This window comes from Arachis stenosperma, chromosome 3 (genome assembly GCF_014773155.1).
Source record: "Arachis stenosperma cultivar V10309 chromosome 3, arast.V10309.gnm1.PFL2, whole genome shotgun sequence".
Classification (NCBI taxonomy): domain Eukaryota; kingdom Viridiplantae; phylum Streptophyta; class Magnoliopsida; order Fabales; family Fabaceae; genus Arachis; species Arachis stenosperma.
The window spans coordinates 125,990,084-126,014,961 of record NC_080379.1 but is presented as its reverse complement, the minus strand read 5'-3'; the positions used below and the strand labels follow the sequence as shown (position 1 = coordinate 126,014,961).

The window sequence follows — 24,878 nt, the reverse complement described above, 5'->3', positions numbered from 1 at the left end:
CAAATTCGAAACAGAGGTTGGGAAGTTCTAACCAATCCTGAGACAAAGGTTGGAAGGAACATGGTTCAGGAATTCTACTCAAATCTGTGGCTGACAGATAAGCAGAGAATGACTGGAACCGCTTACCATACCTACAGAACCATGGTCAGAGGGAAAGTTATGTACTTCCATCTGGACAAAATAAGAGAAATCTTCAAGTTACCTCAACTGCAAGATGATCCTGACTCCTTCAATAGGAGGATGGTGAGAGTAGATAAAGGGTTGGATCAAGTTCTAGAGGACATATGCCTCCCTGGAACTAAGTGGATAACCAATTCAAAGGGTGTCCCAAACCAATTGCAAGAGGTTGGCTAGACTTTATTGGGCGTTCCATATTGCCCACTAGCAACCGTTCTGAGGTCACCATCAAGAGAGCAGTGATGATTCATTGCATTATGCTTGGAAGAGAAGTGGAGGTGCATCATGTGATTGCTTGTGAGATCTACACAATTGCAAATAAAAATTCCACTGAAGCCAAATTGGCTTACCCAAGCTTGATCTCCTTGCTCTGTAAAGAGGCTGGGGTGAAGATGGGAGTAGATGAGTTCATACCCATTGAACATCCAATCACCAAGAAGTCAATGGAAGGACAAGTGCAAGACAACTCTATCAAAAGGAGGGCGCATGAGTTCCTCCCTGAATTCCCTGAAATTGGCTACTGGCCAGCCTAGAGGCATCTATCAACAAGTTGCAAGAGACTATGGAGCAACTTAAGGAAGAACAGCAGAATCAAAACTGCATGCTCTGCAAATTGCTGAAGGAACAAGAGAAGCAGGGGCGTGAAATTCAAGAGATGAAACGCCAAAAGCTCTCCTCCCAAGCTGAGGGAGCATCCACTTCTCAAAATCAAGGTTGTTGAGTCCTAACTCTGTGAAAACCTCTATCATTAGGAGCCTATTGTTTTCGTTTTTTTTAGTTTATTTTGTTTCATCTTATATTTATTTTCTGAGTCTTGTTCTTAATTCATAATTAATAAAATTAAAGTTTATGCCTTAAAGCTATGAATGTCTTATGAATCCATCACCTCTCTTAAAAGAAAAATGCTTTAATCACAAAAGAACAAGAAGTACAGGATTTCGAAATTTATCCTTGAAACTAGTTGAATTAGTTTGATGTGGTGACAATACTTTTTGTTTTCTGAATGAATGCTTGAACAGTGCATATGTCTTTTGAATTTGATGTTTTGAGAATGTTAAATTTGTTGGCTCTTGAAAGAATGAGGAGAAAGAGAACTGTTATTGAGGATCTGAAAAATCATCAAAATTGATTCTTGAAGCAAGAAAAGCAGTGAAAAAAAAATTTTCGAAAAAAAAAAGAGAAGAAAAGAAAAGAAGAAAAGAAAAAGAAAGAAATAAAGTTGTGAACCAAGGCAAAAAGAGTGTGCTTAAGAACCCTGGACACCTCTAATTGGGGACTTTAGCAAAGCTGAGTCACAATCTAAAAAGGTTCACCCAATTATGTGTCTGTGGCATGTATGTATCCGGTGGTAATACTGGAAGACAGAGTGCTTTGGGTCACAGCCAAGACTCATACACTAGCTATGTTCAAGAATCATCATACTTAACTAGGAGAATCAATAACACTATCTGAGTTCTGAGTTCTCATAGATGCCAATCATTCTGAACTTCAAAGGATAGAGTGAGATGCCAAAACTGTTCGGAGGCAAAAAGCTACTAGTCCCGCTCATCTAATTGGAGCTATGTTTCTTTGATATTTTGGAGTCTATAGTATATTCTCTTCTTTTTATCCTATTTTGATTTTCAGTTGCTTGGGGACAAGCAACAATTTAAGTTTGGTGTTGTGATGAGCGGATAATTTATACGCTTTTTGGCATTGTTTTTAGTATGTTTTTAGTATCTTAGTTAGTTTTTAGTATATTTTTATTAGTTTTTAGTTAAAATTCACTTTTCTGGACTTTACTATGAGTTTGTGTGTTTTTCTGTGATTTCAGGTATTTTCTGGCTGAAATTGAAGGTTCTGAGCAAAAATCTGATCCAGAGACTGAAAAGGACTGCAGATGTTGTTGGATTCTGACCTCCCTGCACTCGAAGAAAATTTTCTGGAGCTACAGAAACCCAATTGACGCGCTCTCAACGGCATTGGAAAGTAGACATCCTGGGCTTTCCAGCAATATATGATAGTCCATACTTTGCCCAAGATTTGATGGCCCAAACCGGCGTTCAAAGTCACCTACAGAAATTCCAGCGTTAAACGCCGGAACTGGCATAAAACTTGGAGTTAAACGCCCAAACTGGCATGAAAGCTGGCGTTTAACTCCAGAAAAGGTCTCTACATGAAATTGCTTCATTGCTCAGCCCAAGCACACACCAAGTGGGCCCGGAAGTGGATTTTTCTGTCATTTACTCATTTCTGTAAACCTTAGGATACTAGTTTACTATTTATAGGATCTTTTGATATTGTAATCGGTACCTTATGACCTCATGACATTTTTTACACGTTTCTTGTGTACCTTCCACAGCATGAGTCTCTAAACCCCATGGTTGGGGGTGAGGAGCTCTGCTGTGTCTTGATGGATTAATGCAATTACTACTGTTTCTTATTCAATCATGCTTGCTTCCATTCTAAGATATCACTTGCTCTTAATCCGGATGAATGTGATGATCCGTGACACTCATCATCATTCTCAACTATGAACATGTGCCCGACAACCACCTCTGTTCTACCTTAGATTAAGTAGATATCTCTTGGATTCTTTAATCGGAATCTTCGTGGTATAAGCTAGAACTGATGGCGGCATTCAAGAGAGTCCGGAAGGTCTAAACCTTGTCTGTGGTATTCTGAGTAGGACTCAATGATTGAATGACTGTGACGTGCTTCAAACTCCTGAAGGCGGGGCGTTAGTGACAGACGCAAAAGAATCACTGGATTCTATTCCGGCCTGATTGAGAACCGACAGATGGATAGCCGATGCTGTGACAGAGCATCAGGGACGTATTTCCAATGAGAGGATGGGAGGTAACCACTGACAACGGTGAAACCCTACATACAGCTTGCCATGGAAGGAGCCTTGCGTGTTTGATGAAGATGACAGTAGGAAAGCAGAGATTCGGAAGATGGAGCATCTCCAAAGCCTCAGCCTATTCTCCATTACTGCAAAACAAGTACCTTTTTCATGTTCTTTTGCTTTTTACAATCAATCCTGATAATTTCTGATATCCTGACTAAGATTTACAAGATAACCATAGCTTGCTTCAAGCCGACAATCTCTGTGGGATCGACCCTTGCTCACGCAAGGTATTACTTGGACGACCCAGTGCACTTGCTGGTTAGTTGTGCGGGATTGCAAAAGTGTTATTGCAATTTCGTGCACCAATACACACAGATGTGCGTACGCACAGATTCGAGAAAAGGGGGCAGCGCGCATGCACAGGCTTTGCTGGCGCTGTGACCAGAGGGCATGTTAAGGCGTGTGTAGACGCACACGTCTATGCGGCCGCACAGGGGGCAAAAACACAGAGTTGTGCGCATGCACAGCTTGGTGCATACGCACAGATGCCCTGTTTCATAATTTTCTTTTCTCTTCAAAACTAAGGTTCCAAACCTTAGCACAATAACATACCAATCTCAAATCATTCAAACAAGCACAAAATAATCGTCCACAAGTAATTCAACTTATACAACTCAAAATCATCAAACAAACCTAAGCTAAGCATTATATCACAAGAACACAAATAGTTCAAAAATCTATAAACAAGAGATAGAGTTAGAAAAATGTCACCATGGTGGGGTGTCTCCCACCAAACACTTTGGTTTAGAGTCCTAAGTTGGACTTGCATGGCTTCATTGGTCACTTAGGAACTTTCCCAAGGAAGAAAATCTCTAACTCCTTGGCTTGCTTTGGTTGAGCATGATCTTTTGAATTTAACTCCTTTGAATTATCCTCTTTTCTTCGCTCCTTGCCATCTTCACTCACTTTGTCTTCAACTATGTCGCATCCAAAAACAATGTAAGCTCCACGAATGGGCTTGTCAGACTCCTCCAAAGTGAACTTGACTAACTTGCCATCCGACTCAAAAGAATAGACTCCCGAGTGTGCATCTAACTTGAAACGGGCCGTCTTCAAGAATGGTCGTCCAAGGAGTATTGATGATGGCTTGGTTGAGTCAATAGAAGGGGTTTCCAAGGTGTGAAAATCAGCTGGAAAGAGTAATCCTTGAATATTGACTATGACATTCTCTGCAATCCCTATAACTGACACAATACTCTTGTTGGCTAACACAAATCTCGCCCCGGATCTCTTTAAGGGGTGCTAAGTTCAATCTCTCATAGATGGGGAGTGGCATGATGCTCACACACACTCCCAAATCATACATACAGCCCATGAACTTAGTCCTACCAATAAAAAAAGTAACCAAACATGGGCCGGGATCATTGCATTTTTCAGGAAGTAAAGAAGAGATAGAATCATCTACCGGCTTTTTATTGAGATTTCCAAGCTTGTCTTTGTGCGTACAAATATCCTTGAGGAACTTGACATATTTCGGCACTTGTTGAATGGCTTGAAAGAGAGGGATGGTAACTTCAACTTTCTCAAAAACTTCCACCATAGTGGGGTCAAGATCTTCTTGCTTCTTTGTTTTCTTGGCCAAGGTTGGGAATGGAATAGGCAAAGGCTCTTCAAGCAAGGTCTTTCTCTTGGGCTCCTTGACCTTTGGTGGTTTTTCCTCACTTTTGTCAATATTTTCACCTTCACTCCTCATCACCTCCACTTCATCTTCTACCTCCTCATTGTTTGTCTCCTCACTCAACTTTGCAAGTATAGCCACATTCTTATCCAACTTAGTACCACTTCTAAGAGTAATGGCATTTATGCTTCCTTTAGGATTGGGTTGAGGTTGGGAGGACAAACTACTTGAGGTTGAAGCTTGTTGGGTGCTTTGTGTGGTTTGAGGAGGGAGAGTTAAACGAGTAAGGGCTTCGGCTATTGTGGTCATGTATGCATCTTGTTTCTTATGAAACTCTCTCTGTTCTTGCATGAAGGTGTGGATTGTGTCATTCATGTGGGATTGATTGGAGGGAAGGGCTTGGTTAACTTGAGAAGGATTGGATCTACTGTTTGGATGTTGATACTTCACTTGAGATGGAGGTTGTGGGGGTCGTTGGTATTGTTGGTATTGTGGTTAACCTTGGGGGTGTTGATGGTAATAGACTTGAGTATTTTGGTTGGGTTGAGCTTGGTAAGCTTGGTTCCACCTTTGGTTTGAGTTATCCCTCCACCCTTTGCCTTGATTACCTCCACGTGGGTAGGGTCCTTGGGTGTAATTGGGTCTTTGTGGGTAGGGGTTAGCAACCGCCAATGTAGTGTCCTCTTGAATTTGAGGGAACTCATCGGTGTAGTGAGTAGTACAAGAACAAACACCACATATCCTTGCTGGTCCTTCGGTCCTAGGAGGTTGAGGTGGGGCATTTATCAAAGCTTGAGGGATTTGTTGCCCCTGGGTGATTTTCCTCAACAAAATTGTCATCTCACCAAGGGTCTTTGTCAAAATAGCATCTCTGGAGGGAGAAACCTCGCTCACAGCTTTTGGTTGCAAACTCCTTGCCCTAGAGTGTTGAGTTGAATTTGCTAGATCCGATATAACTTCCCATACTTCTGTTGTGGTCTTGTTTTTGGTCAAAGATCCTCCACTCGCGGCATCCATGAGAAGTTTGTCTTGGTGGTGTATTCCTTGATAGAAATAACTGATCAGAACCAACTCATCAATCTGGTGGTGAGGGTAAGCTTCCAATAACTTCTTGAATCTCTCCCAATATTCATACAAAGTTTTCCCATCCCATTGCACAATGCAAGAGATCTCTCTTCTCAGCTTGTCAGTTTTCTAGGGGGTAGAACTTCTCCAAAAATTCATTTTGCAACAAGTCCCAATTGGATCTAACTTCACCCAGTTGAGTATAAAACCACTCCTTCTCTTTTTCCTCCAAAGAGAAAGGGAAAGCAAAGACCAACACCGCGGCTTCATTCGCTCCATGTCTTCTTGCAGTTGCACATGCAACTTGGAAATCCTTAAGGTGCTTCAGAGGATCTTCCCCAGGCAATCTATTGTACTTGGGGAGCAAGTTGATTATACCAGACTTAAGCTCAAAATTTGGGTCCAAGACCGGAGATAGAATTTGAAGTGGTTGTAAGGCAAGATCAGGAGTTCTGGCCTCTTTTAGGGTAATCCTTCGAGGTGGGTCCGCCATGACGGTGTTACCTGAGCCACTCAAAGATAATTCAGTACTTCCTACAGATGAATATAGAGTCTCCTTGTTGATTGGAGAATGATAGTCACAGATAGGTGGTGATAGTGAATGGGAATGGTCCTCAAGGGAGTCCGCTTCACTATTCACGGAAGCTAGCCGGTGCCGAGTTTGCCTTATACGAGTTAAAGTTCTTTCGATTTTTAGGTCAAAAGTGGCCAAGCTCAGGTTTGGAAGCGACCGTGTCATTCAATTGAGGAGGCAATGAAAGCATGCAATTATGAAAGGCAAAACAAATCAAGAAAAGAAAAAATAGACAAGTAAACAAGAACTAACTTAACAATTTATAACTACCAAGACTAACTAAAGAAGGAAAGTAGTATCTACAATTAATGCCAAGTAGCAAACCAAAAAGCAACTATTCACACTATTCACATATTTACACAACCAAAATCGTGGCACTCATTGAACTTAAAGTGAAAATTCTCCGGCAACGGTGCCAAAAATTTGACGGCACCAATCATACGAGTTGGGATTTCTCAAAATAGAACTAACGTTGCGAGTATAGACCCAAACCCAACAATCGGTCGCCGACCAATTTGGAAATTCACAAGATGTGTCGCAACTCAAAACCAAATTAAAAACCGAGAGTAATTGACTCCCGGGTCATCTCCCAAGGAATCACTTAAGAGGCAATGAGTGTGCGAATTCCGGTTTTAGTGATCAAGGGGTTGTCAATGAAGAAATGAACATATAAAGCAATAAAAGAACATGCAAAATTGTAATGATTGAACTAATGAAGAAATTAAAGAACCGACTATGTAATATAAACAAGTAAAGTATAAAAGAGATTAACATAGCAATGTATGGAAAATTGAAAGCATGTAAAGGGATCTTGGCTTGGAGTGAGCTAAGGGTCCTTTCCTTGTTGGAACCATAACTATGACAATTATTTTAGATTAGTCTCACTTGATCAACCCTCACATCGGAAGGTAAGCTAAATGAGCATAAGTGTTCTTAACCCACAAATCCTAAATTGCTTGCTAATTGCCTTAGCAACAACTTAGCGTTAGTGGAAACAAGAATAATTAACAATCCAAGAATTGACACTAAATGTTGGACATTCCAACTCTAGGAACCCAATTGCTCACTTTACCCAATCCAAGAGACAAAAATTTAGCCTAAAACCATGTTTGACATTTTGTCAAACACTTGGTGGGCAAAAAGGTTAAACATGAGAAAAATAAGAAAAGACTTGAAATTAAAAGTAACAATTGATCTCAATCAACAAGAATAGCATAAGTGATGCTAGGGCATCTAGGTCAGTTTCACTGACCTTTTCTTTACTGTTTTAGGGTAGTTTCATGCATTTTCTTAGTGAATAAGGCATGTTTTGGATGAAAATACACTCACACCTTGATTCAAGCAACTATTGTGAACTTTGCATGATTTCATGAGAATTTTGCTAGAATTGCATGATAAATTGATGATGCATAATCTCATGACTTTGGCTAGAGCTTTGATGCACTTTAATTGCTTGATTTCAGGGCAAAGGAAGCAAGGAAGAACCACGTTAGTATTCACGTTAACCTAGTTAACGTAAACACTAACGTGGAATGGTAAAAAGCTTGCAACGTTAATGAGAAAAGTGATCACCAATAACACCTACGAAGCCATCCATAGCTCACGTTATTGCCACGTTAACTAAGTTAACGTGGTAGTTAACGTAGAAGCAAAAGAGAACTCCAACGTTAAGAGAAAACGTGAACACCAATAAGGTTTTTCTCCAACGTTAGTGGTAAAAGTGAACACCACTAACGTTGGAAAACTTGGCAATGATCCACATTAAGAGTCACGTGAACTTAGTTAACATGAACTCTAACGTGGAAGAGGAAAACAAAAGCCAACGTTAGTGACACTCACTTTTGTCACTAACGTTGGACCAACTAGCATTGCCTACGTTAACTTTCACGTTAAGACCATTAACGTGAAAGTTAACGTGGAGTTGAGATCAAGGAGCCAACGTTAGTGACACTCACTTTTGTCACTAACGTTGGAAGATGGCATCACTACTACGTTAAGAGCCACGTTAACTTAGTTAATGTGAGTTCTAACGTAGAGAATTTGGGCATTTGGAGCGTTAGTGACAAAGATGAGTGTCACTAACGCTCTCGAAGGTGAGATACACCCACGTTAAGAGTCACGTTAGCTATACTAACGTGAACTCTAACGTAGGAACAAAAGGCACCAAGCAACGTTAATGGGAAAAGTGATTCCCAATAACGTTCACGAAGGGGTATAAGCCAATGTTATTGGGAAAAGTGAGTCCCAATAACGTTGGCCAAAAATTGAGAAGGCAATGTTAATGGTCACGTTAAGACCACTAACGTTGGAGTTAACGTGGGTACATGAGGGTGGAACGTTAGTGGAAAAAGTGAATGCCACTAACGTTCTCGAACCCACAATGGCACTCAACGTTAATCTCACTAAATGCCCAAGCCTAATTCATATTTCTCTGTAAGCTGGGCCCACTAAAGATGAGAACTGCTTCAACTCAAGATCCAGAGCCCACATCCAAGACTTGAAGAACTCACTAGAAGATCAAGAGGAGTAGTATATATAGGAGTAGTTTTGAACTATAGAGAAGCTTGGCACTTTTGGAAACTACTCTCTGTATATTTACTTTTCTGCACTTTTAGCATGGATTCTTCTTTTCTGCCATTTTTCATTTCTAGAGCTATGAACAACTAAACCCCTTTCATTGGGTTAGGAAGCTCTGTTGTAATTTGATGGATCAATTATAGTTTTCATCCTTCTTCTTTTTTCTTTTCTCTTGATCTTACTAGAAAGCTTTTGATTGTAATTCAATTGGTTAGTTGTCTTGGAAAAGAAACTCTCCATAATTGGATCTCCTTTGAGCCTTGGAAAAGGGATGAGGAGATCATGCTAGAAATGCTTTCTCATGTTGGACCAAATTGAGGTTTGGGCGGATATAGTGACATGTAATCCTCCCAACACTTTGATTTGGAAATACATGTGGTATAATCAGTGACCACAGTTTATCTTTTCCCATGAGCAATTAAATCAAGGAATTGGGCAATTGTTCAAGCTTAGAGAGATTGGATTGCCAAGGAATTGGGATCCAATCACTTAAGATTGCTAAGGAGATCAATGAATGCATTGATGAGGAAGAGATGAGAATGAACTTGATCCGGAGAATGCAACATCTCCTGAACCCAATGATTTTCCCATTTCTGATCTTACCCATTCTCTTTACTTTCTGCCATTTATTTTCATGCTCATTACCCCAATTCCCCATTTAAGATTCTGCACTTTAATTTCTGTTATTTACTTCCAGTCATTTAAATTTCTGCAAGTTCCCAATCTATATTCTGTTTAGCTCAACTAGCATATTCTTCTAACTAAAGTTGCTTGACCAATCAATCCTTGTGGGATTCGACCTCACTCTATTGTGAGTTTTACTTGACGACAATTCGGTATACTTGCCGAAGGGAAATTTGTTGAGAGACAAGTTTTCATGCATCAATAAGAAAGCATAAAACAAACACCAAACATCAAACTCATCAACAAGAAAGTGAAACTGCAAAAGAAAAGCAAAATTGAACTATAACTTGAATGAGAAGAAAGAGTAATGACAATGTAACTATAAAGAGTAATAACAAGAGAATACTTACAATGAGATTAGCAAAATCCAAAGATCAAAAATGAAAATGGCACTTGGAATGTAAAACCCTAATGAAACCCTAATAGAGAAGATGAGAAATCTTAGAGAAAACTAAAACTAAAAACCTTCTATTCTACTCCTAAAACTATACTAATGTTATGCTATGTATTATCCTTCCTTTCCCCTCCAATACGAGCTAAAAGAATTCAGAAATGGGCCTCTAAAGCCCCCAAATCACGAGTCACATGCCTTTCTAATGAAGTCATGCGCGGACACCTGTGCGGACGCACAGGCTTGTGCGTCCGCACACTCTGCAAAAATTCCCTTCTGTGCGTACGCACGAGTGTCTATGCGCACACACACTAGGCGATGCTTGGCGGAACGTACGACGCGCTCGAATTGATCCACGCGCTCTGCTTGGGATTCTGTGCGGACGCACAAGAGGCTGTGCGCACGCACACGTCTCTGAGCTCACCTCCTTTGATTCTTCATGTTTCGTCCACTTTGCAAGCTCTTCTTCCATTTTCTCCAATCTATTCCTACCTTATACACCTGAAATCACTCACAAACACATCAAGGCATCTAATAGAAGGCAAATGGAATAAAAATAGATCAAACTAAGCACAAAAGAGTATATTTTCATAAACAAGCACAATTTGGGAGAAAAGTTCAAAAGCATGCTATTTAAGGGAATAAGTGTGAGTTTATGTGATAAAATCAATTCAATTCTAACCAAAAATAATCGTGAAATATGGGTTCATCAATTAACAAGACCAGTATCAGATAAGGAAGTCAAAGAGGCTATTTTTTCTATCAATCCTTTTTTAGCTCCTGGTGAAGATAGTTTCACAGCTAAATTCTATCAATTCTTCTGGGAGGCAATCAAAGTTGATGTTATTAATGATGTGGTTAGTTTTTTTTTCGGGTGGGTACATGCTTAGAGCCTTTAACCATACTCATATTTGTCTTATCCAAAAATTTACTAACACCACTTCTATGAAGCATATAAGACCAACCAGCCTCAGTACGGTTTGTTACAAGATTGTGTCAAAAGTAATAGTGCATCATATGCAGAGTGTTATGGATAAAGTCATTAGCCATAATCAAAGTTCTTTCATAAGGGGCAGGCTTATCAGTGATAATATTCTTATTGCTCACGAATTCATGCATTTTCTCAAGAATAAAAGGTCTGGCTCTCAAGAATTAGTTTTAAAAATGGATATCAATAATGCGTACGACATGGTGGAATAGAGTTATGTATGGGTGTTTATGAAGAAGATGGATTTTTGTTCGAGATGGATTGGTTGGTTAAAGGAATGTGTGACGACGGTTTCATAATCTGTTATTGTGGAAGGTCAACCTCATGGCTTCTTTAGACCATGTAGAGGATTGCGACAAGACGACCCTTTATCCTCCTACCTTTTTCTCTTTTGTACAGAGGGCCTCTCCCATCTGCTCCACAGAGGTACATAGACAAGAAATTAAAGGCTTGAGACTTAATTACAGTTGTCCTACGGTCAACCACTTATTTTTTTTTTTTTTTTGCAGATGATTCCATCTTATTCAATAGGACAACAGAAGAGGATTGCTTACAGTTAATGACTATTCTTCACACTTATTCTCAAGTAAGTGACCAAGTCATTAACCTAGACATCCTCCATTTTCTTCAGCCACAACACCCCTATGGAAGTTAGAGATCACCTGGTAGCTATTCCCAATGTTCCCCGTGTCGGTAACCGGGACAAATATCTTGAATTACCATCAGTTATCAACCAATCTAAGAGAGCAATATTTTCCTATATTAAGGATAAGGTTTCTAACAAGTTACAACATTGAAAATGATCCTTATTATCAACAAGCGAAAGGGAGATTCTTATTAAAGCTGTAGCATTGGCGATCTCTTTATATACGTTAAACTATTTTAAATTACCAGATACGTTCACGGAAGAACTTCATAGTATAATGATGTAGATTTGGTGGTGCCAAAAAGAGAATGAAAAGAAAATGCAGTGGATAGGGTTGAATCTGATGTGCAGACCAAAACAATAAGACAGGCTATAATTTAAGGATATTAGAGCTTTTAATTTGTTCATGCTCAAAAAACAAGGCTGGAGGATTTTGACCAGGCCTAATGCACTGCTTAGCAGAGTCTATAAGAGCAAATATTTCAGGTTTACATCCTTTCTTAAGGAAGGAGTAGGAAATAACCCCTTATGGGATTGGAAAAGTATGTTAGAAGGCAGAAAAGTGATTAAAAAGGGAATTTAGTGGAAGATAGAAAGCGACAGATCAGTGAAGTTAATGGAAGACCATGGATAAAAAATTACCCCCTTTATCGACTATTATGCAACACCTGAACAACATGCAAGTAGAATGGTTATCTTAGTTCATCATAAATAATAGACAGTGAAACCCACAATTTATCACAAAAATTTTTAATCCAGATATAGCTCAAGCAATTTTTCAGACAAGCTTTATAAAGGGGAGGATGAAATAACCTAGCCCAAGGAGAAACAAGGAAGATACACAGCTACTTTAGGCTACCAAGTGGCTTACTAATTCTATCACCCTCATTTGGAAATGCTCCCAGTCCAGTGTCACGAGAAGAAACTCTGGGCATCAATTTGGGAATTACAAATACAATCAAGAGTGAAGATTTTCCTATGGAAGATCATGCACAATGGTATACCTACGGGTAAAAGATTGCACGAAAGAATCCCAAGAATATCTCTTTTGCCTCATCAATTGTGAAACCTCGCAATCGGTGTGGCAGTTTGCAAGAATGAGAATCTTTATTCTTCATCAGACCACGAGTCTTTGGCAATGGTGGATGAGTTTGATTGAGAAGTTAAAAATTGAAAGAAATGGAAGAAGAAAGATTCACAATGCTGCATATCTGCTCTGGAAAATCTGGAAAGGAAGAAACAATTTTTTCTTCGAAGGTGAAGCTCTCAACCCGAACCAAATTGTTGAAGTAGCCACGTGCAGTGAAGAAGAAGTTTGAAACACCACCCCCTCAGCAACTAGATGAAGAAGATGACTTTTCCTTTTTACTACCAAATTTATCTATTTCTCTTTTATGATTCTTCAGTTCTTCTCTGAAAAATTCCTATTTCATCCTTGTATGGAAGTCCAGTGTGGACCCAAACTTTATTAAGCAATAAAAATTTTTTATTTTTGATAAAAAAAGCATATAGCAAAATTAGTGTGCTTACTCTTTACGTGTTTCTTTTAGTATCCTACTTTTAGTTTTGTGGTTGTCCTAGCTAAACCAAAATCTTTGTATCTATTTTATTACATTACATGAAATGAAATATGTAATGTAATACACCTAATTTGGAAGGAAAAAAAAAGTACATAATAAACAAATTCACAAAATAATTGAATTAATTAAAGACAATGTAGTATGCAATCTTAATTTCTATGAGAAAATGTGCGTCACATTTTTTTGTAAAAATCCAAAACTTTAGTTTATATCTCCAACATTAACCATTTCACATCCATAGGCCGTATCTCTAATCATGTATCAAATAAAATTTAAACATTATTTATGTTGAAATTTTTATCCAACTTAAAAAAACACAATTAATAACAAAGAGATACCAGTTAATTAAGCTAGTACCTGATTATCTCTATTTATTAAAGATTTTTCTATACACAACATTAAGTGTACAATTCTTGAAAATGCCACATATAATTGTCCGTGCATAAAACCGATCTCGATAAGTACAAATCCACAGTTTTTAACATATGTACTTAAGCTTTGTTGATTGTCATTCCAAAAAACACTATCAATAAAAATTGTCTTTTCTAAAACTTGATTGGAATGTTGTCATTATTTGGAACCATATTCATTCCAACGATTAATGCAATTTCTCCTAGTTTAGTCCCTGCTAGTATTTCACATTCAATCAAGTAATTTTCAAGTCCCCTAACATGTAGTCATGTACCGCATAAGCTATTTGATTGGTCTATATTCCTAAATAGCATTATCGGAACATCAATCTTAGGTATGAGCTTATGAGATGGAAGACCAGAACAATTAAGAGCATTCAATACTTCTGGATCAAATAATTCTAAATGGTTTATCATATATTTTTTTCTCATTTATGCGAATACTAAAAAAATACATAACTCACAAAATAATTAGATTAATTAAAGAAAAAGGAGTAGTACATAATAAATCAATATCTTAAATTTTATGAGAAAATGTAAGCACACATTTTTTTTTGTAAACAACTAAAACTTTAGTTTATAACTCCAACAGTGATCATTGTACATCTATAGACTGTATCTTTGATCTTGTATCAAATAAAATTTAAATATTATTTATATGAAAATTTTTATCCAATTATAAAAGAAAATATGAAAAAATACCGTTAACAACAAAGAGATACCAAATGATTAAACTAGTACCTAATCATCTCAATTTTCTATACACAATATTAATCATGCAATTCTCAGAGAGATCCTCAATATTCTGAATTAAAACTTTTATCTCTTGCTTGCTCTTAATTCTTAGAAATGCCACAAATAACTGTCATAAAAATCAATTTTGCTAAGTACAAATCCACAGTTTTCAACGTCTATCCTTAAGCTTTGTTGATTGTCATACTAAAAGGCACTGCCAAAAAAAATTATCTTCACTGGAACTTGGTTAGAATGCTATCATTATTCGAAACCATATTCATTATGTGGCATTTCTCCTATTTTGGTCCCTAATAGTATTTTGCATAGGCCATTTAATTCTATGTTCCTAAGTAGCATTACTAGAATACTAATGTTAAGTGTAAGTTTATGAGGTGAAAGATCAGAATAATTAAGAGCATTCAATACTTCTAGAACAAAGCATTTCAAGTGATTTTTCATATTATCTTCTTCAATACAAAGATTATTTGAACTAATATACACCTTTTCATCACCAGGAACAATTGACAGTAGTTGATTATTTATCTTGTCAGTGATTCAAATTTAAATATGCACTGTTCATATCATGCATTCAGAATTACAATTAATACCACCACATTTAATTAAATGAGACTACTCTAAAAATTAAACTCACTTTTTCATGCAATACATCACTTATGTATTTTTTTTATTTGAATTCAAGCTCAGTGGGTAATACATGAGACATCTTTTCAGAATTAAAGCATTTAAGGGAAAACTAAACTAGACCTAGGATTCTCACTAATAAAGGATCATGCAACAGACAAAGCAAAATAGCAGAAAACCGGAACATAACATAGAAAAAGGGGGAGGAATAAAAAATGAAAGAAACTCAACCACCTTAGTTATCCTAGCGGTCGCTTTATTCTTCAGGTTGTGTTCCTCGGTGAAGATGATTCGCCTCCCTTTTGGTGTCATAGGAATAAACAGAAAACCCGTTAAGCGAAGCGTTAACACCAAACTTAAAGGTTTGCTTGTCCTCAAGCAAAGAAGAACTGAAAATAAAAACAAATAGTGAGAGGAAAGAAGAATATAAAGATAAAAGAATAAGAGAGAATTAAGATTGGGAGAGAGAGAAAGAAAAGTAAAAACTGTGCGGCGAACAAGTGTAGTTGTGCGGCGAAGGCGACGCATACGCGTGGAGCACACGTACGCGTGGGTCGCAAATTTTCTTCATGACGCGTTAGCGTCAGGCACGCATCCACATGCCATGGGTTTTGTACGATTCGCGCGAAGGCAGCCGCGCGCACGCACAACTCTCTGTTCGCGTGGCTTGAGAACCAATAATTTCATACGTCGCGTTCGCGTGGAGAACCATTTTTGCAATTGACGCGCACGCGTCAGGGACGCGTACGCGTGAGTAAATTTGTGCCTCTATCACGCTTCCAGCCCCAAGGCGGCACAACTCTCTGCCCAAACACTCCTTTACGTCGATTTTGTAGGTCACGCGTACGCGTCGCTGACGTGTACGCGTGGATGGCGATAATTGCAAACGACGTGCACGCGTGGGGTACGCGTACACGCGGTCATGTTTGTGCGCCAAGCATGGGTCCAGCGCCACTCCCGCATAACTTTCTGTCAAATTTTGTTTTTCACGCACACATGATTGACGCGTTCGTGTTAGTGACGCTTGCGCGTCGTGTGCGCTTTTTTTTAGCTTGAGGTGTTCGATTCCTAGAATAAAATAGCTGCATGATCAGAAAATTAGTAAGAACTCAATAAAAATAAAATAAATAAGAAAATTACTACTACAAAAAATAAAAATAGCTAAGGATACAAAATTATTGGGTTGCCTCCCGACAAGCGCTTCTTTAACGTCACTAGCTTGATGATCAGCTCCTCTAAGGAGGAGGATCATAAGGGCTCAGCTCTTCACCCCTTACTTTGAACTTCTTTTCTGTGTCTCCATAACGTAGCTCGATATGCTCCAGAGAGAGTATTCTAATTACTGTATAAACCCATGCTGGATTGTGGTCAACACCACCTTCATTCATGGGGATAAACCTTCAGTGGGAATCTTTTTGTTTCCCCATCCTCTGGGTACTTTCTTCTTTTTGCGAACCTCCTCCTTGGTAGATGATGCATTTCCAACACCAAACTTAGGTTTGATGTCAGGAGGAATTTTATTGATTGTTGCCAAGGGAGGTTTGAGCTGCAGATTCTACTGTGTATCATCAGGGGGTTTTTAAAAAGTTTGGATCAATAAGCTTAGCCTGCATGCATCTCTCTTCTTCACCTGTTGAATGTATATCTTTGAAGACATGAAAGACCAGTTGTTCATTATGCACTCTAAGCACTAATTCGCCCACTTTTACATCAATCAGAGCTCTTCCAGTGGCTAAGAATGGTCTTCCTAGAATTATAGAGGCATTCTCATCCTCCCCCATGTCAAGAATCACAAAGTCTGCTGGGAAGAAAAACTTACCCACTTTGACCAAGATATTCTCCACTAATCCGTATGCAGGCTTCATAGATTTTGTCCGCCATCTGTAATGCTATCTTTGTGGGTTGTGCCTCTTGGATTTGCAACTTCTTCATCATAGACAAGGGCATTAAATTGATGCTTGTTCCCAGATCACATAACACTTTCTCAAAGGTTGTGCTTCCAATGGTGCATGGAATTTGAAAGCTCCCTGGATCTGGCATCTTCCTTGGCAAGTTATTCTTAATGACAGCACTACATTCCTTAGTCAGGACTACTGTTTCATCTCCCTTTAAACGCTTTTTCTTTGATAACAGCTCCTTCATGAACTTGACATAGATAGGCATTTGCTCCAAAACCTCAGCAAAAGGAATATTGATTTGTAACTTTCTGAAGACTTCCAAAAACTTTGAAAACTGCTTGTCCTTGGTCTCCTTTTGAAGTCTCTGAGGATACGGCATCTTAGGCTTGTACTCAGGAGCCTTTGGCAGTGTAGGATAAGTGTCAAGAGAATTTGGGAATGGGTTGTCCGCACGCTTTGGAGGGGCGTGCTCCAATTCTCCCTTGTTCTCCTCTGGAGCTTCCTTTTCAACTAGCTCTTCATTGGCCTTGGTCTCAGAGCCAGCTACTTTACCACTTCTTAATTGAATAACCTTGCAATCTTCTCCTGGGTTTACCACTGTATCACCTTGAAATGTACTTGCAGACCTCTCAAGTATTTGCTTGCTCAGTTGGCCCACTAGCACCTCTAAATTTCTAATGGAGGCTCTGGTTTCCTGCATAACTTGTACTTCCATACTTGCCACTTGTCCACTTATCAAGGTGATACCCTTGCATTCCTCTCTTGGATTTGGAATTGTGTTACCAAGAAGGCTATTAGTAGTCCTCTGATCAATTTCATTAACTCTGGTGGCTATTTGACCCATTTGAATCTCTAGGTTCTTGATGGATGCTCTGGTTTCCTGTCTAAAACTTGTCAATATTGCTTCCAAATAATTGTTCTGCTGGACACTGCCCTGAGAACTATTATTGAAGTTCTGAGGTCTCTGAGGTTGGTCCCTCCATCCAAAATTTGGGTGATTTCTCCATTCTTGGTTGTATGTCTTAGAATATGGATCATTGTTGGGATTCCTAGGACCACTCCCCATGTAATTCACCTGTTCAAAAGAAGGTTGAGCATAATCATAATTATCATTTTGCACAAAATTACCTGCCATGTCATAAAAGATTTCTTGTGGTGAATTTTGTGTGTTGATAGCTGAGACTTGCATGCCACCCATCTGTTGAGTAAGTAGATTTATTTGCTAAGACATCAGCTTGTTCTGAGCAAGAAGAGCATTAACAGCTTCTACTTCCAACATGCCTCTCTTCTCAAGGGTCTCAGAGTTCACCGGATTCCTGTTAGATAAGTATAAATATTGGTTGCTAGCAACCAATTCAATAAGCTCAATAGTCTCCTCCGGTGTCTTCTTCTTGTGCAATGAACCTCTTGCAGAATTGTCTAAGCACATATTGGACATTTCACCCAAGCCTTCATAAAAGATATCTAGTTGAGTCCATTTGGAGAACATGTCCGAAGGGTATTGCCTAATCAGTAACTTGTATCTCTCCCAAGCTTCATATAGAGTCTCACCATCCTTCTGCCTGAAGGTCTGAGCCTCCACCCTAAGCTTAGTCAGCTTTTTTGGTGGGAAAAATTTCGTGAGAAACTCAGTAACCACCTTGTTCCAAGTATCCAAACTCTCCTTGGGTTGGGAATCTAGCCATATATTTGCTCCATCCCTCAGAGCAAACGAGAAGAGCATGAGTTTGTACACATCTGGGTTTACTCCATTTGTCTTCACATTATCACAAATTTGCAGAAAACTAGAAATAAATTGATTTGGGTCTTCGTGGGAAAGACCGTGATACTGGCAGTTTTTGTTGCACCAGGGTGACCAGTTGAGGCTTCAACTCAAAGTTGTTCGCAGCAATAGGAGGCACCACGATGCTTTTGCCATACAGATCGGTAGTAGGAACAGAGAAAGAACCAAGTACTCTCCTTTGTTGTTCATTCCCATTCGGGTTTGCCACATTGACATTATCAGTATTATTCGGATCTATAGTGGATTCTGCAGCCTTGTAAAGTCTTGCTTGTTATAAACGCCGCATGAAAGTCCTTTCAGGTTCAGGATCAAAATCTAAGAGATGTTCTTTGTCTCTGTTCCTGCACATAAACAACCAGAAAGAACGAATGGGAATCTCTACGTCAGAGTGCAGAGAATTCCCAGTGAGGTAACCTGTGTAAAGAAATAAAAAAATACTAAATAAAATAAATAAATAAATAGAAAAAAATTAAAATAAAAATAACTAGGTAACACCAAACTTAATTTCAAAAATTAAGAAAGATATTAGTGCTATTTATTTATTTAAAATATTTTTTTGAATTTTTTTTAAATAGATTTTAATAAAATTAAAAAATAAAATGCCTAATCTAAGCAATCAAACAACTAATAGTTGTTAATCACTATCAATCCCCGGCAACGGCGCCAAAAACTTGGTGTGGTATTTTACAACCCACAAACTAACCGGTAAGTGCACCAAGTCGTACCAAGTAATACCTTACGTGAGTAAGGGTCGATCCCACGAGGATTGATGGATTAAGCAACAATAGTATTTGATAGGCTTAGTTAGACAAATAGAAAATAGTGTTTGGAAGTTCAAAGAGCATTAAACAATCGTACAGAAACTAAAATAGTAAAATAAATGGCTTGGAAATAAAATATAGAAAAGATAGTTAAGGTTTCAGAGTTATATATTTTTCCGGATTAACTTTTCTTACTAACTAATTAATTATGCAGGATTTAATTTATGGCAAACTGTATGTGACTAGACCCTAATTCCTTAGATCTTCCTAGTCTCCTCTAAAATTTATTAACTGCCAATTCCTTGGTCAATTGATTCCAATTAGAGGGTGATAATCAATTTCTAGTTTATATGCCACAAAATTTCTAATTACCCAAAAATAAGAGGATTACATGTCATGTATCCTGTTAAATCCAAATAATTAAAATTTAGGAGACTATATTTTCAAGCTGTTGTTCAAGTATAGAGCTTTTCCAAGTTATACAAGAACTCAAATAGAAAGAGGGTCATACTTTCGTTCCACCCAAATTCATAAGATAAAGAACGAAAATAATTCTTAAATATAAATTCATGCATAAATTAAAATAGAAAAAGTAATAAAATCAATCCATACAAATAGACAGAGCTCCTAACCTTAACAATGGAGGATTAGTTGCTCATAGTTCAGAGTAGAAAAAATAAGGGTTCCGGTAAAAATGTTCTCCCTGATGGGATGAGGTAGAATCCAATGAGATTCCTCTAATGGAATCCCCTTATTTATAACTAATTCTAATAATTTAAAATTCTATTATCCAAAAAATAAAATAATATCTTTTCCTAAAAGATAAGATTTGAATTTAAATTAGAATTAATTAACAAGTCTTCAGTTGATGGGTGGGGACCACTTGTTCTGTCCATTCTGCAGCTTCTAATCTGTGTTTTCTGGGCTGAAAACTGAGTTAAAACAGCCCAGAAATCGCCCCCAGCATTTTTTTGCGTTTTCTGCACGTGGCACATGTCACGCGTACGTGTCAGTCACGCGGACGCGTCGATGGGCTTTTCTGTGAGTCACGCGGACGCGTCGGTCACGCGGACGCGTCTCTGAGCAAATATTCAAATCACGCGTACGCGTCGCCATAGATACTTCCAGATCACGCGCACGCGTGACACGTGCGCGTCGCTCCTAGCTGCCATCTCCTTGGTTTCTTCTCTTTCTCTGCAGAAACTTCATCAAATCCATCCGAATGCTATCTAAAATAAATAAAATTGCACAAAACTCAAAATAGCATCCATAATGGCTAAAATATAATTAATTCTTAATTAAACTTAACAAATTAGATGAAAAATTACTAGGAAAAGATAGAAAAGATGCTCACGCATCAGTCAGCAACGTTTAAGATCAATGCTAGTATTATTCGATTATTAAAGTAATTTCTTAACAAATAACCATGAACTAAGTCCCGAAAGACAAAGTCGATCAACTCATCAAATATCTATTAAAAATCTGGAACTATTATATCCATAACAATCTCAATTTTTAACTCTCTATCTAGGTTATCTCCTAGTAGGTCATCATCAACTTTTGACAATCATTCATTAAATTCTTTAATTTTTTGTTGGTTTCCATTTTTGCATCCCGTAATTAATCTCACATTCCTTGACAATTGTAGAACTTTAGCAAACTTCCAAAGATACAAAGAATTTATGGTTGCATGCACTATATCCTGTCGAGATCCTTTTGTAATTACAGGCAATATTTGTCTAAAGTCTCCACCAAGTATAACTGTTTTGCCCCCGAGTGGACGCTCACGAATCATGATTAGCAATTTATGCGTGTCTCATAATATCTCTTAAACATATATCTAGTACCTTATAACAATACCTGCCAAACATAGGAGCCCCATCCTACATTATTAAATTTGTCCTTATCAATAATTTGGCAAGAAGTGAGTCCTGTCAGATATTGTACGTAGAATATTCATCTACAATTAGAAATATTTTAAATTTAGAGTGTGCAATCCTATTATTTAGTAGAAGTGAAGTTCTATTCTACTAAAAATCACATTAAACACTATTTTACTTTTTGACCTAACTTTTACTAACATCAAGTTATAAAAAAAAATTTTACTGCAATCACCGTGACAATAAAAAAAAAAATCCTTCTTCTAATCCATTTACAGCCCTCATAAATAGAATTTGATATTGAAATTTTTTTATTTAAAGTCTTAATATTAGGAGATGAATTTATAATATTTTTTTAGTTTTAAATAAATAAATACCTTGAATATTCTAATTAGTAGTATTACATATCTAATTAATTTTTTATATTATAACAACTTTTTTCATCTAATTATTTTTTTATCCTATAAATATATAAATACTTTTTATATTTTAATTAATATGTTTTATATAATATATTATTTTATTGGTTTAACGAATTATTAGTGTTATGAACTAATAAATCTATTTGATAAAAATTGCGTATAACTAATCCTAGAGAGAAAAAGTTTGTCCTATATATATATATATACACGATCAAATATTAGTGTTTAGCAAATAAAAAAAACAATATCAGATTATATTTATTAATATCCCAAAACAAAAAAAAGGACGTCTAAATAAAAATAGAAAAGTCAAAATAGCATATAAATATATATAAAATATATGGAAAATCTATGATGAACAATTTTTATTTGACAAATTCTTTCATGCAAAAGAGTCATTTTTATAGCAACTTCACCTTTTTTACCATCTTTTTCAATCAACTTTCTGCTTTTGACATTAGATGTCATATACTGTTCCATTCCTTTTTTAATACTGTGTTTCACATCAGTTGTAGCGCTTTTTTTTAAAAAAAAAAACAATGTTTTTGAAATTTCTAAGTCATTGGAGTCTTTTATTACCTGCGAAAATATTGATTACAAATAGATATTTTTAAGTATAATTTTTAATTCAAAATAATATATTTGAAAAGCTAATCAAAAGAGTCAAATTATTAATATATCTAAAATACTAATTGCGCCTAAAAATATTAATTTGTTAATATATCTAAAGAAAAGAACAAATTAAAGTTGCACTAATACTAAAGAAATAGAGTATAATTTGTTAATTAAGTTAAAGTTATAAATTTTTTTACAAAAATTTTGTTAATTATATCAATTGTATATTTGATGTCTTAGATGTATCACCAACACTTAGCAAATCAAAATTATCTTTGTATGTTCAAAGTAAAATTAAATAAATTTATTGGAATCAGGAGTCTTCAACCAATTATAAAAATGGTATACTTTCTTAAGTAAATTCTATATTGATGCCGATTTGACTTAAACCTAATATTATTTTGACCTACATCAATATTGATAATAACATATATAAATTCTTCCTTCAAATATTCTTTTTCCTGAATAAGGATACTTCTTTATTTTTTATTGTGTATTGTATACGAGAACCTTTGTAAAATAATAACAAAATAAAAATAAAATTAAAAATAATAAAAAATAACAAACTAATTTAAAATTGATATACAATATTATATTACTTTTTCATCAAGTAGAATAATTTCATTTGGAGCTCTTTGTATATATGTTTTAAATTGTTTGACTCTCCGTAATCGAAGTATTCTAACTTTAAGTTTTTAAATTTTATACTCAGATATTGTTTTAAGATTTTTAATAAACTCGTACTTACAAAAAAATAAAGATAAAATAAAAAGATAAAAGAATATAAATAAAAATTTTAGAAAGAACTATATTTAATAATATATCAAATTCAAGTTAAGGTTAGAACATAATTTAGTAGTCATGACAATTATTAAAAAAATATAAGCCTTAAATATAAAAGTTTACAATGATGTAATACATTAAGAAAGCATATTATAGTATAAGATTGATCTACTTTAAAATAGAAATAAAAATATTCAATTAATGTTTAATTAAATTAATTATCTAATTTTAAAATATATCATTATAATTATGCACGATTGATTTGTTAAATTAAAAATCAATGATAATTTTCTTTCAAATGGTAGTTTTTTTTATATCATTATTTGTTAACATTAATTTTATGTAATATATGATCCTTCTTCTCTTAAAATAGAAAATAATATTATTGAATTATTATATTTTAGCTCCAATAAATTTAATATTCATATATTAATTATTTTTTTTTATCATGATTATATATATGATTTTTTTTACCTTATAATCATTTAATATTTTTTTATTATTTATTATGAATATATATCATGGTATGTGTTATCAGTTAATTCCCTAATATAGTATGATAATTTAACGTTTTTATTTTTTATTATTTTATGCATGATCAGTGAATAATCTAATTAATACATGACAATTTTATTTTAAATAATATTGCATTCATAAAATAGTATGTAGTATAGTAGAAAATGGTATTACTGAATTACTACCCACTATAAAAAATAGTATAATTATCAGTATCAAAAATTGACAGTCAAAATTTTTTTTTGATAATTTTCGACAATTTATCATTGATAAAATGAAAAAATAAATTTTAAAAATAAAATATTAAAATTGACAATAGAATCGTCTGTTATTTTAGAAATTTAGAACATTTTAACATTAACATCACATTATCAACAGAAGATGGATTGAAATATTTTTTTTTTAAATTGACAGAAATATCGTTTATTTTAATATTTATTAAAGGCCGTCGATAAATGAACGTGAATTATGTTTTTATAATTCATATATATTAATTTTTTTATTATGATAATTTTTTATTTATATATATGATTATTTTTGAACTTATAATTATTTAATAATTTTTTATTCTTTATTATTTTATGCATAATTAGTGAATAATCTAATTAATACATGATAATTTATTTTTAAATAATAATGCATTAATACAAATAGTAGTAGAATAGAAAATGATATTATTGAATTACTATATTTTAGTTCCAATAAATTTAATTCACATATATTAATTATTTTTTAATTATAATTATTTTCTTATTCATATATATGATTATTTTTGAGCTTATAATTATTTAATAATTTTTTATTTTTTATTATTAATATCATTGTACGTGTTATCATTTCATTTCCTAAATATAATATGATAATTCAATTTTTTATTCTTTATTATTTTATGCACAATTAGTGAATAATCTAACTAATATATTGTAATTTCCTTTTAAATAATAATGCATTCATGCAAATAGTAGTATAATAGGAATAATAATAATTATGAAGAGTATTATAGTTATATATATAAAGTATTGTCAACTATAATTGTGTATTTATTTAATAGTAATAATGATAGGATTTATCTGTTTTAAAATACAAAAAATTAACTAATATTAAATTAATTTGATATATATTAATTACGACTATTAATTTTAGTTATTAACTTAATTTTATTATACTTATGATTATTTTTTTATATATCTAAATATATATTATTAGACAACTAAATTTTAACCCAATAACCCTATTCATTATA

The 24,878-nt window shown here is 35.3% G+C and overlaps 1 non-coding gene across 1 annotated transcript; it reads left to right on the top strand.

Moving 5' to 3' along the window:
• Positions 1–5,763: 5,763 nt before the first annotated feature.
• On the top strand, positions 5,764–5,870 carry LOC130971447 (small nucleolar RNA R71). The gene has a single exon (XR_009082666.1). It is a non-coding gene; the product is annotated as a small nucleolar RNA R71 (small nucleolar RNA).
• Positions 5,871–24,878: the final 19,008 nt, after the last annotated feature.